The sequence below is a fragment of the Ailuropoda melanoleuca genome, chromosome 7, assembly GCF_002007445.2.
Source record: "Ailuropoda melanoleuca isolate Jingjing chromosome 7, ASM200744v2, whole genome shotgun sequence".
Taxonomy (NCBI): Eukaryota; Metazoa; Chordata; class Mammalia; order Carnivora; family Ursidae; genus Ailuropoda; species Ailuropoda melanoleuca.
Window position 1 is genome coordinate 138,011,308 of NC_048224.1, and position 13,364 is coordinate 138,024,671.

Genomic DNA, 13,364 nt, shown 5'->3' on the forward strand with positions numbered 1-13,364 from the left:
TGTGAGCATTAGCAAGCTAGTAGTGAGTTCAAAATTATGAGCGGGCCTCTCGTCTGCCAGGAACTTCTGCCCCTGCCCATCCCGCTGCCAACCGCTCTCCAGACAGCCCTTACCTCCTGGACTTCACCGCAAGCTCTCAAATCGCCTCTTACCTAATCGGCCGCTTTCTTGTCTCGCTGGACCTTCCAGCCTGTTCCTACACAGCTGTGGGAGTCAGCTTCCGAAACGCAAACATGAGTATTTTACTCTCTTGCTTCAGAAGCTTCCAGGGACCCAGGCTAAAGTACCAGCTTCTGAAGGTTTGTAAAGGGCACCCCCTCCCCCAGGTCAGTGCACCTGTTGCTGCCTGGCACAAGCCACCTGTGCTCTTGCTCCAGCCACGCTGCCTAACCTGCAGACCCCAGAGGACCAGCTCTTCTCCGTCTCCCAGTCCCTTCTGCCTCTGCCGCACCTGCTTTGCACTCTCGGATGCCCTACCCCCCTCGCTGCAGCCCTGCTACCTCTCTGCATGCAGCGGCCTCTTTGCGCAGCTTTGCCCCCCTGGCACTGCGTCAGTGTCATGCCAAAGGCAGGTGCCCTGCGGTCAGCGGCTCCCCACCGATGGCTGGCCGAGAGCCTGCAGCTTGTGGAACGAGGCTCGAAGGCCGGGAGCAGTCACGGTTATGGTCCAGGGAGGACCAGCAGGCTGAACAGGCGGGGGTGGATGTGAGCCTCTGGGGACAGCTGCAGGCTGGCGTGGGGGTCTGCCCGGCGCCGGGGTGTCTCCCGCTCCCCACCGGCTCCTGGGCCAGGGTGCCTGTCTGTGTGTGGGGCGGTCCGCTGCGGCCACAGGCGCGGGCAGGGAAGCCCAGGGCAGAGGACGGACAGAGGGAAATCGCACTGGAGGATTTCACGATCCCGAGCGGGCCTGGTGGTCGCCTTGCCCACGGCTGAGGACAAGAGGCAGTGGTGAAACTGAGGCCCGCAGGGGAAGGTCGGGGACACGCGGATAGTTGGACAGATGCCACCAGGGGGGCATGCTCCCCGCGGCACCGGAAGGCACAGGAAGGGCTCGAGCAGGGAAGACGGAAACCAACGGGGGAGACCTGCGAAGAGCGAGTAACCTGGCGTGTTCATCTCCTCGACGCCGGCCAGCTGTTGGGAGTTCTCAGGATTCAGGAGGAGAACCTGAGGAAGGGAAGCCCTTGCTGCGGTCTCTGTGTCTCTCACAAGCCGCTCAGGCCTCTGCCTGATGAGAACCGGCTCCTGATGCCGCACATGCCCGCGGCCACCTCTGGGGAAGACACTTGAAGGCTTCCCCAAGATTTTTAAAAAGAAACTGTTTTATAAAAACAAGGGTGTGTGTGTGTGTGCATGTGTGTGGTATAACAAGGGCTTTGTATGAATAATCTCCCCAATCTTTCCCCTCTGCCTCCCCCCAAAAATGGGAAAAGTTTTTGTTTGAAAGGGTTGAGGATCTCCGAGTATAGGGGCGCTGCTTGGAGACCTTCATGCAAATCGAAGTCTATCAGTCACAAACACTTGAGATGAACCATTTCTCATAACCATAATCCCTATCCTGGGATGTTTTTCTTTCTCTGAAATACATGATTTGTACCTCAGGAAAAGTAAAACATACAACGTTCCATTTTTGAATCATCAGACAAACTCTAAAAATCTATCTCAAGCCAACACACAGTTTAGGTCAGATGAGATTGTAAGGGTTGCCATAAATACTGCTTTCTGGAATTATTCTCGATACCTCCCTCCACGTGTTCAAAACAAAATCAGGATGGTAGTCAGATGTCCAATTCTGGACCTTTGACCTGAGGTTTTTAAGGATCCCCACAAGTTTATTTTGCATGTGTAGAATTTGAAAGCACTGGCCATTATTGCTTTTGACTGCAAACCATTTTTACAAGCTCTATAAATAGAAGATATTGATGTTTTTAAAAAGGACTGTTCTCTGTCTTGCGTTTTCTCCGGCAAGAAGGGAAGTATGGGAGTGCGTGTTTCTATCTGCAGCTACAACTGCCCTTCACCTCCCAAGCGAATTTCCATTCCTTCAAAAGAAGCAGACAAAAGGAATGCATCCAGCTCCTTGAAACAGAATCTCTTGAAGGTGGCTTCCCCTTTAGTTTAGAGCCACCCTGACTTCTTTTCTCTCTCCCCCACCGAGGTGGTGATCAACTCCCGTACCATGCTGCCTTTGGAATAATGCACGTGGCTCTTAGAGGTTCTGGAAGCTCCTTAAAAACCGTGCAGGCTCAGCCTCCCCCAGGAGAACAGAAGGGTCCTCATCTCTGATCATTGGAGCCTCCCGCAGCCCGGGGTGCAGGAATCAGTCGCCTCCCGAACGGGGCCTCACTGTCACACTGCCTTGCTTTTGACCTTCAGGAGGACTTATAAATATGCATTTACAAATGCATCCCCGCAGTGGGGCAGGCATAAATCCCTGTAAACTATCGCTAGGCACAAAGTAAATTTTACAGGGCTTGCCACGAAGACCGATGCTTTTCTTCTTTTCCAATTAAAACAATTTAACCTTCTTTCTGAGTTCGAGCTTCCCTTTCCCTCTTTTCAATTTGATTTTATGACCTCGAAAATGTCTCCCAGTGACAATGCTTTTTTAGCCTACATTCTGTCAACGTTCCACAAATCACCGTCTGTTCACCTGCATCGCGTTGATGCCTCTATCTACAATATTCATTTTAAAACCACACGCAATGCAGGGTTCTCTGCATTAGTACTTCCAGAGACCCCTGAAAGTGTCTGCTCCCTGCAAAGCATGACGGAGGAGTTTCTGCGAGTGGTAATAATCGATGTAAGGATCATGCCTTTTCTCAAGATGCAAGATGAGATTGCAAATTACAGCTATGACCAGCAACAACAAAAAGAGGTAGGGGGAGAAATTAGCCACCTTCCTTCCTCAGTCCCCTCCCAGATGCCCGCCCCTCCCCCACACCGCCATCTGTGCGGGCTCTTACACTAGATTTCTCTATTAACAAAGCCCCACCTATTGATTCTGCTTGAATTCACTACCCTGGCTGCCCTCCCTCTCCTTGTGCCCCCAGAAAACACAATTCCTCATGGTGATCCCTTTGTCTGCAGAGTTATGGTCTGAAAAGCCATGTCCACCCCTTCCTGGGCTGGGTTTCCAATGTCATGGGGTTTCAAATGTTCCTTCAGGTTACAAATCTGGAGAAAAATTCAGGGTCTGTCCTTTCCGACCTTTTCAACAGTTTCTAGAACCCACATAAGAAAGAATTCGACTCAGATTTCATGTCACCCAGGAAAATAAGGACGCCCTTCCCCGGTGAGTCCCGGGCTGGTTAGAACCACTCCTTCATCAAACAATCAGCATTTTATTAAAAAATTAATGCCTGTGAAATGAGTTTTTGATACAAAGCTGCGTAGCTGTGACTTTTTTTGGTTTTAAAAACATTAGTCTCTTCAATAATTCATCTTTTATTTCTTTAGCCTTACTAAATATTAAACAGGTTAAAGTTAAATATTTGAAAACTCGGCGCAGCTCGGGAACCTCAGAGAAGGTACACAGTGAGGGCTCCAATGTTCTGGCTCCTACTCGCCTCTGGAAGGCACGGGGGCGGGCGCTGCTGGCAGCTGTGGGCTCTTACCTGTTGGCGGGAGAGGTATCCACACATGCATCCTTGCCTCTGAGCTGCCACCAACATCCCCAACGGTTACCTGTGATTGACAGCAGAAACGGGGATTCCAAAACATGGGAGGACATGCACAAGTTACCAGCAGCTGGGCCCACCCGGCTCGTGAGAGAGAGGGCAAGCCGCGATTCCCTGACCATGGTCAGCTCAGAAGCCGGGCCAGGTTATCAGCCCCCCAGCTTTTGTTCACTCGCCCTTACCACTCGGTGGTCACCACATTCCCTCCCCAATCTGGTTCACGGAGGCAAGAGCAGGGTCCCTTTCCTGCTGAACACGCTACATTATTTCACCTGAGTTGATCTGAGCTAAGAGATATAAATTCCTTTCCTATCCGGCCCCCTGATGACACACAACTTTTAATTATTAGCAGTATTAGTTTCCAGGAGGCTGAGAAATTAATCTTAGAATGCGTGCTTGGGACATAACTTCCAGAATAATTTTCCTCAGATGATTTCCACGCCCCCTCTCTGTGATGCCTTGTTAAGACTGATGACAATTACTACACTATTGACGTTTAAAAAACATCTTGAACCATGAGAGACTATGGACTCTGGGAAACAAACTGAGGACTTCAGAGGGGAGGGGGGTGGGGGAATGGGATAGGCTGGTGATGGGTAGTAAGGAGGGCACGTATTGCATGGGGCACTGGGTGTCATACGCAAGTAATGAATCATGGAACTTTACATCAAAAACTAGGGATGTACTGTATGGTGACTAACATATATAATAAAAAATTATTTAAAAAAAAACAAAAAAACAAAAACATCTTTGCCTTGCAAATGGTACGTGCATATTGACTGAAAGGTGGGGGGTGCTTTAAAGTAAGTGCCTTTTGTTGTAAATGCCCAGAATAGCAGAAACAAAGGCTTGTTCTAAATGGCCAACCAGAACGCTCAGCCCCAACACAGAAAACTCAGCATCTCCTATTCAAAACAAACACCAGAGAACCAATCCCCAAAGGTCAAACCACGCAGTGCTGACAGTCCAAACCCAGCCCCCGATGATATTTCCACCACCTGCAAGAGAATAAACTTGACCAAATCTAAATTCGACCTTCTGATTCACGAGCACCCAGAAACAAGCCCATAATGTCATCCCCGGGGAAACAGGTGGAAGGGCGTGTGGCTTTGTGAAGAGTGTAGGTGCTGGGACAGCAGGGGTGGCCCTGACTCTGCCGGGCTTCCTTCCCCCTCTCCCCTTCCTCATCCTCAGAACTCCAGCAGCTCTGCAGCACCGACTTCTGCGGCTCTATCAAACAGAGCCTTCTGATGATGGCAACAGAGCTTTTCAGGAGGTGGAGAAAGCTGTAGGCACAGACTGGACTGGAAACACAATGAAAATGCTAATAGGGGACTCAGATCCCACTTTCATGTTTTATTAATGACATCTGCACCATATTTGTAAAATAATTTGCATAATATGTTAATTCTTCAAGAGAGGGGGGAATGGGAGCTCATAATAGCGTAGGAAATCGGCACTTTCCCCCACTATGCCAGAGTTTCATAAAGCTTCAGATTGTATTTTTTTTTAAATAGAGATCCTATTGGGCTTAGGTTACATTTAAAAGTCAGTCAGGATTAAAATTTTAAATCTACTTTTGGGGATATAGACTCATTAGTAGATGTTCATCATGGCTTCAGACCCTGTACAATAGTTTTGTTTTAAAGACGTAGGAAAGATTCAGCAGCAACTGACCCACCCGGGAAATGAGATGCAGGAGTGCTTCGAGCTCACAAAGGCGCTGGGACTCTGGTCCTGGTGCTGACAGGAGGCTTCCCGGAGTTCCACTCATTGTATTCATCATTCCCTACTCCAGCATTTTTTTTCATATAACATGGAAATGCCGCACGCACGAGGATTCCTTTCTTAAGCAGGGGTATTTGTCAGAATTGTTCTAGAACTTTCTAAGGAGGCAATAAAAACACCGAGCAAAGGAACCCGTTTAAGGAAAAAGACTTCAAGGCAGCAAAGTGCCCTCACGTGCATGATAAAGCTGAAGAGATGCTGACGAGGGGGCGTGAGCAACACCAGTGAGGCTTTTACTTTAAAGATGCTGGGTTCCGCCTCTGTGGACGGTCCCCTGTGCACAACTGAGCCTCACCTTTTTAAAGATTAACAGGTTAGCCTTTATTAACGCTGAGGGCTGGTCACAGAAGTATGCCCATTTCGGCGTTTTTAAAAAATAAAATTTGAATTCTCCTTGTTCCCACTGAAGATTTGTAAGTTAGCAAAGTGCATTTGTAGATGACCATGCAACTTGCAATCCAGTGTGATAGGTAGACTCCGTGATCTGAAACCGAGAGAGGAGGCTTGCTGAAGCATCTTCCTCAGACCTGGAAACGCTTAGTCACTGCAAAATCCAGGCAAATTGTTCTCTGCATCCACCGCCGTGAACGGATGAGGATCAAACAGAACACTGGAGATCCCTCTCTTTTTGCCTTTGAATTCTGGAAGATGCTACTTACAGAATCAAGGCAGTATTTAAATGTGGCTGCATACGTATGGGTGACAACCAAAGGCTCCAAGAAGGTACAGAAAAAAGAAAGAAAGAAGTGTTTTGGTGCTTTTCCTGTATCCTATATTTCAGGAGTGTGGCGCTCATCCAGGAGCAAGAACTCAGGAGGAAAAGGTTGGATTCCTCAATGTTGGTCTGAATGAAACACTTGTCACATAGTTACTGTGAGAGATGCCAAATTGCCCCAAGTACATAGCTTCTCACTTCACCTTTCACAGCAAGTGAATTTCAAGCTCTTGTCAGGAGTTAGTTATTTTAGGTATTGGATGAGGTCAGACACACACATGAGTAAATTTCACCCATTCCTCTCTTCGCTCATTGAACAGATCCTATGGGCACAGATACTGTGCCCTCTGATAGGACTGGTGTTTGAAAGGGCTCCTCTCTGAAGGCTGGGGAAGTGTATTTCCCCCTACCCTATTTCCCAGTATCAAGTTTCTGAGGCTGAACTGCTAAGTGGGCCTTGCCTTCGACAACCTGATTTCTTTCTATGAAAATGGGCAAATGAAATGGGATGCTCAGTATTCTGGCACCATTTCTGCGGGTACTAATTGTCTAGATAACTGTTGGCCAGGTTTACCCGCAAATGGAAACACCTGTAAACTTACCAAGAGAGCAACCGACCACGGAACCGAGAAGCTACAGAGAAGACAGTGGGACACCCAGCAGTTCTTTCGGCAGCGGAACGAAATCCTCCACTGGAAATTTCACCAGGCTTATGGGTTCTTCAAACACCCTCCCTGATACTTCCCCTGAAACAGGCCAAAGACTAACACCAATATCATTTCTGGTGGGAGGCTGTGCATTCATCCAAGCTCTCCCCTGACATTAGAGGCGGCCCTGAATGTGTGTGTCCCCTCAAATTCACATGCTGGAATCCTAAAACCCCAAGATGATAGTACTAGGAGGTGAGGCCTTTGGGAGGTGATTGGGTCATCAGGGCAGAGCCCTCCTATTTGGGATTAATATCCTTATAAAAGAGACCTCACAGAGCTCCCTCACCCCTTCCACTGTGTGAGGACATAGCAAGAAGTCTGAGGCCAGAAGAGACCCCTCACCTGTCACTCCAATCTCAGATTTCCAGCCCTCGGACCTGCAAACAATAAATTTCTGCTGTTTATAAGCCACCTCGCCTGTGGCATTTCGTTACATCAGCTCAAACGGACTTAGACACCAACAAACTAAAGTCTTCCACCTTGACAAACAGATCTTTATAATTACAAAATAAACTAAGAGTGCATAGGTCTAGCTGTTCTGATGATGGGGTAGACATGTTTGGTTTGGTAATAAAATAGTCATATACAAAATTAATAAACTACTGTATACTTATTTCATACAATTTCCCTTGCCTTTATTTGGAAAAAACAAATGGAGATATTTTTCACATTGTTTGTGTTCTATTGATGATACTGGCATGTTAAGCAATCTTTCTTAGGTCATTGTAGTTTGAAGGTTTTTGTAGGCAGTTTTTGTTATTTTAATTTGGAAAGAGACCACACTGCTAAAGCAATAGAAACTGAAATTATAAATAAAATTCTTAAGGCAATGAAAAGATTTTAAGATAAACCATGAGTTCTACAAATCACATTTGAACAATATAATGTGGTTAAATGGGATGAATCATTTTTACTGCAGAAAATATATTTTAATTTTATCATATAAATGACTGTATTTACATTGCAATTTTCACTTGAATTTTCACTTGTCGCTGGATCTACCAAAGTATTTCTTTAGTTCTTCCAAATTTTTCACTGCAGGGAAAATTTTTTTTAAAAAGATTTTATTTATTTATTTATTTATTTATTTGACAGAGAGAGAGAGAGAGACAGCCAGCGAGAGAGGGAACACAAGCAGGGGGAGTGGGAGAGAAAGAAAGGCTCCCAGCAGAGGAGCCCGATGCGGGGCTCGATCCCAGGATCCTGGGATCACGCCCGGAGCCGAAGGCAGAAGCTTAACGACCTAAGCCACCCAGGCATCCCTGTGGGGAAATTTTTAATAAGACCAAAAATAGAAAAATGTCGTTCATGGTCAGAACAATCTCCTTAGAAATTCATTTCAGGAATATGTACCCAGGAATTTTCCTCACGATAGTCGTGAAAAATACAGACCATAAAATAATGAGTGGCAAGAGAATGCATCCGAATATCCGAGCAAGTTGAAAAGTGCTTTTGGAACTATGATAAGACTCTTATTAACTCCTTTTATTAAAATAATTCACAACTTTGTGTTCAACATCCGTTGAGTTCCCCTGTAAAAAATGGGTATCCTGCTCCGATCTTGTAACATCTAGGCCTACGTGTATACAAATTTAAGAGTAACTTGACTTCTTTAATGTTGCAAAATGTTCCTCTATACAACTTATCCAACCATTGTGACATCTGTCCTAATTCACAAACACCTTTGAAACAAAAATTCGTACTTGAAGAGAAGCAAGGTACGTTAGCTCGCTGTTCCTAAGGAATTATGCGAGAGTCTATTGCATTCGTGCTCTCTGAGAAGGATCTGACAAGCTAATTAATTTGTCTTTTCTTTTACCTCAGTCTTTCTGCCTCAAATCCCCTCTGTGCTCGAGAAGCAGCCTCTAACTTCCATGCTGGCAGCTCGATGCTAACCTTCATGCATTTAGCTGCCTGGTATGCCAAGGACGTGGTGGTGGATGCTGCGGAGGAATTCCTGCGGATTGCTCCGTGCTGTGTGATGAGCTGTGGAGGGTTCTGGGTCGCACTGAGACCACACTGACAGCCATGGGGGCTGAACAGGAGCTGGGCACCCCACACACTAAGTTCGGGGCTCTTGGACCGACTGGCCGGCCATACCATTATGGGTCTGCTGATTACCACGTTTGCCTGGCCCCTGGAAGGCCCTCTGAATATTTATTAAATGGGTTAATGAAAGAATGTTGAAGGCAGAATAAATGAAGAGAAAGCCATATTTGCCATAAAGGCAGATAGGTGTATCTTCCATTTTGTGACGGTCTGGGGAAGTGTATTGGAAGTGGGTAGAACTGGAGAGAAGGAGGCATCACACCTCCCAGAGAAGGCACACTCCCCTCTCTGGACCTGACCATCAGGCTTTTCGCCCCACGAAGGGGTGGTATCGTAAGCAGGACGGGGCTCTGCCTGGCCCCCTGTTGCATCATGAGAACTGACCCGTTACAATGATGGCCAACTTTTAAATATCTGGTTAACAATTTGAGGCTTTGCTTCTGAAATCCCAATGCTTCCTTTGCAAACTCAAAGAGAAATACCAGAATCTGGCCAGAAAGTGAGGCTGTCCTTTTGGTATTTCCACACCCCGCTGAAACCAGGAAGCCGGCATAGCAGTCACGTCTGCCCTGCACACACCGACTGCCTCCCGCCCGGAGCTGTCCTGGACTCCAAAAGCAGGTGGGCCGCTCTGACGTTAATAAGCTCGGGGAGCCAGCATCGATCTGTAACTAGAAAACAAACACGGATCTTCGGTCACAACCAGCAGGGATTCAGAGGAGCCGGGTATGTATCCGTTCGGCGTGAGTTTGCCTGCCCCCACTGCTAGGTCCTCAGCTCCGTAAGGAAAGACCTTCAAGGTCATGCATCTGTGAATTCTCCGAGGTTCGTCCTGGGCCTGGAAAGAGCGGGTATGCTGGAAACGTCTGCTGTTCATGGACCCTCGGAGTCCGTGAATTGCACCTGCTACGGATGCCACGTTAAGATTTCACCCACCATGTCCTGGGGCTTCAGTTTTGCAACCCTCCTCCTCTTTTCATACCAAACAGGCAGAATTTCGGGAAGACTCGTTTAGTGAAATTCATCTCTCCCAAGTCACCGGTTCTATAACATAAGTTGGGCTTGGGCACCTGACTTTGGAATTTTTTATTTGTTTGTTTGATACGGCCTATATTACATCAAGATCTTTATACTGGAACTTGAAACAAAGCAGCCCAGAGTTTTATTATTGTGGACCAGGAATGGGTACAAAAGACAAATGTTCTACTTTCTCCCTATTTTCAAAAAGATGCCTGAATATTCACCACATCAGAGCCATGATATCCGTGGTGGGTATTCTCCCACATTTAAGCAATAAGCATCCTAAAACCCCACAGACAAGGTTATTTCAGTATATTCTGGGGCCTCGTGTGCTGTTAGATCTTCCATCCATCTCTGAGCTTAAGCACTTCATGCAGGGCTCAAATACAGTAGTTGCTCTGTAAATGCACGGGGAAGAAAGCAATGAAACAGTGGAGGAAACCAGAGGGCTGGGAATCAGGGGTGAATGGAGAGGGGCTGCTCCCTGCCCCTCCTAAGCAGCAGCACGAGCTCTGAGACTTTGTGCGACCTCTGACCTCTGCGGGCATGGCTATCCAGTTTCAGAGCATCTGTGCGGAGCGGGGCGCGTGTAAACCACACACCCCTTGGTCTTGCAGTCGCTCGCTGTTCCTATTCCTATCCAGCGGGTCTGGAGTGGGGTCCAGGAGTCTGCCCTCCTCACGGGACGCAGCTGCCAGTGATGCACGTGGCCAGGAGACAGACACGACAGAATTGTCGCTCTGTGATGGGAAACTCTGAGCTCCCCGCTGCACAGAGCTTCACACTCTGGGACAGACCCCCACCCGCTTTCTGAAGGAGGCTGTGGCTTTGCATTCAGTTGCCCCGACAGCCCACCTCTGTGCCTAGTGGGGTAGCCTTCCCATCAGGTTCCCCAATTTTTTAAGGGAGGAATTAACCCTACCCCTGCTTATCTGCCCACCAAGGTTTACGTGTCTGTCCCCAATCAGCAATTAAGGCCATCTGCTTCCATGCTAACGATTGTCATTGTTATCTCCTGCCGCCCAGCTGCCGGCCAAAGCCTGCGCTCCGTGAATAGAGGGGGATAATCGAAGGGAGGCTCTAATGCAGATATTCCAAGTTGCATCTCTGGACCCAATTCATGACTAGATACAATAAACATTTTAGTGAAATCGCACCTCAGTATTGCGTCTGATTTTTATTAAAAGTGGCCTCAAGCTCTATGTAAATGCGAGCTTTTTATGCGTTTGTCCAGAAATGCTGGCGAGAAGGCTGTCCGGGGAGGTGTCTGAGTCTCGCCGCCAGGAGCAGGGCATGCGGAGAGCAGTCCTCCCTTCTCAGAGCAGCTGGGGCTCCCAGCTCTCGCAGGACAGGCCCTGCAGTGGGTGCTTCCTGTTCCCCCTGGGGCTGCCGAGAAGCTCAAAATATGGGTTTAATTGAGGCACTCGGCTGCTTCGGCTGCCCTGTTTCCCACGCACTGAATCTCTCATAAGGCGTCTGTTTGTTTGTTTTCTTCCGTTTTGTTTGCAAGGTGCCTGCACTCCTTTTTGGAGAGAGGAAAGATACGCATTCCTGAAAAGTCCAAGTGTTATGGTGATAAAGGGCAAAATCATGCCGTGTTACTTTACTATCAATTACTAATATGACACATCAGACAGGGAAATAGTCACCCCTGGTCACCAGGAACAAGCCTCAGGCATGGACCCAGTGGCACGCCGGGGTTGGGGGGTGCCCAGCGAGGTGAGACCTCCACTTCCAGGCTTGTCCTATTTCCACCCATCTTCCCCTCCCCTCCCGCTTGTCAGAAGGGACCTGGAAGGTTCCTTCTGCAGGAATCTCGTGTTTATCCTCCATGGAGTTCTGAGCTGCCCTCTTCCAACGTCTTCCCACCTCACTCTTCCTTAGTTTCACCTGCCTCTGAGCTCACGTCTCCCAACCCAGACACCCAGCTATAGAATCTCTTCAAGTTGCAGAACCCGTTGGAACCAAACACCACTCTGTCGCTTCAGGGGAAGTCTTGGGTAAATGTTAGACAAGTCGGGAGCTTCAGCTTGCATCCGGAGAGTTAGCTGTCCTCAAGAAGACGAGCAAGCAGAAGTCGGGATGACTGTGTGCTGAGACTAGAAAGTTCTATTCTGTAATCTGGGTTGTCTAGACTCTCTTTTCTTTGTAGATCCTTGGTTATCGCTCTCACCCACAGTTTCTACCTGTCACTGGAAAACTCTGTTCCATGGGCAAGTAGGCTGCAAAGCCCTTGTCTTCTCAGGCACCGGATAGGGAGGCTCTCCGAGGGAGGGGGGTACCTGTAACATGCTGAGTCTCGTATGTTCCTGTAGGATGCTCTGGCGTTTCACGTACCACTAGGATGGGGAGAAAAACAGTGCCCGTTAGAAACGAGACAAGGCTTTCTTCTCATTTCAAATTTCTGATTTCTACGTATTGAGGTTTTCAGGATCTTATTAGGGCATCTTTGACATGCAATAAACTGCTTATCTTACACGTGTGCTGTTTCACCTGTCACATACGTGTTTATCTGTGAGGCCATCACCACTATCGAGAAAACGCACTCATCCACCACATCGAAGGGCCTCCTCGTGCCCCTTCGTGATTCCACCCTGGCGTCCTTCCCCTCCACCTCCACCCCTCTCCCCAGGGAAATGCTGATCTGGTTTCTGCCTCTACAGATCAGTTGGCTAGAACTTTATTTAAGTGGAATTGCACAAGCTCCTCTTTCTGTCGGACTTCTTCCTTACAGCCTAGTTACGTTGGGGTCCGTCCATCTGTAGTGTGCTTCGCCTGCTCGTGAACTGATTGCCGAGGGGTGGTCCATCGTGCGAATAGACCAGTGCGTTTATCCACTCACCTTTGATGGGGTTTCAGGTTGTTTCCACATTTTATGTTACAAAGTCACCTGCTCTAAATAGTCCTGTACATTCTTATGTGAAAATATGCTTTCATTTCTTTTGTTTTATGACCAAACATACAGTCTATCTTGGTAAATATTCTGCAAGGCTATGTATTCTGTTTGGTCCATAATTCCCATTTAGGTCAAGTTGGCTGGAAATGTTCAAATCTTCCATGTCCTTGCCAATTTTCTATCTTTTTGTATCAATTATTGGGAGATAGGTATTGAAATCTCTAGCTAAGGATTTTTCTGTTTCTTCTTGCATGTCTATCAGTTGTTTCATGCACTTTGAAGTTCTCTTAAGTGCATAAACCTTTAGGATTGTTGTATTGTCTTGGTTAATCTATTCCTTTATCAGTATCAAATGAGCTTTCTTATCCTTGAAGTGTCTGGTTGTCTGAGCTATCAAGGGTTTTCGCTGCCCCATCATGCCGCAGGAATAACAGCTAAGTCACATGTGATTCGGGCAACGGCAGCCCGGCTGTCAGTGCCTGGCAGGTGTGTGGGAACCTCAGAGA

General features: G+C 47.6%; 1 long non-coding RNA gene across 1 annotated transcript in view; it reads right to left on the reverse strand.

Moving 5' to 3' along the window:
• Nucleotides 1-11,480: 11,480 nt before the first annotated feature.
• Nucleotides 11,481-13,364, reverse strand: part of LOC109491062 — a 10,199-nt gene continuing 8,315 nt past the window's right edge. The window contains exon 3 of the long non-coding RNA XR_002144455.2: nucleotides 11,481-12,301. This is a non-coding gene — a long non-coding RNA (uncharacterized LOC109491062). The remainder of the gene's footprint in view (nucleotides 12,302-13,364) is intronic.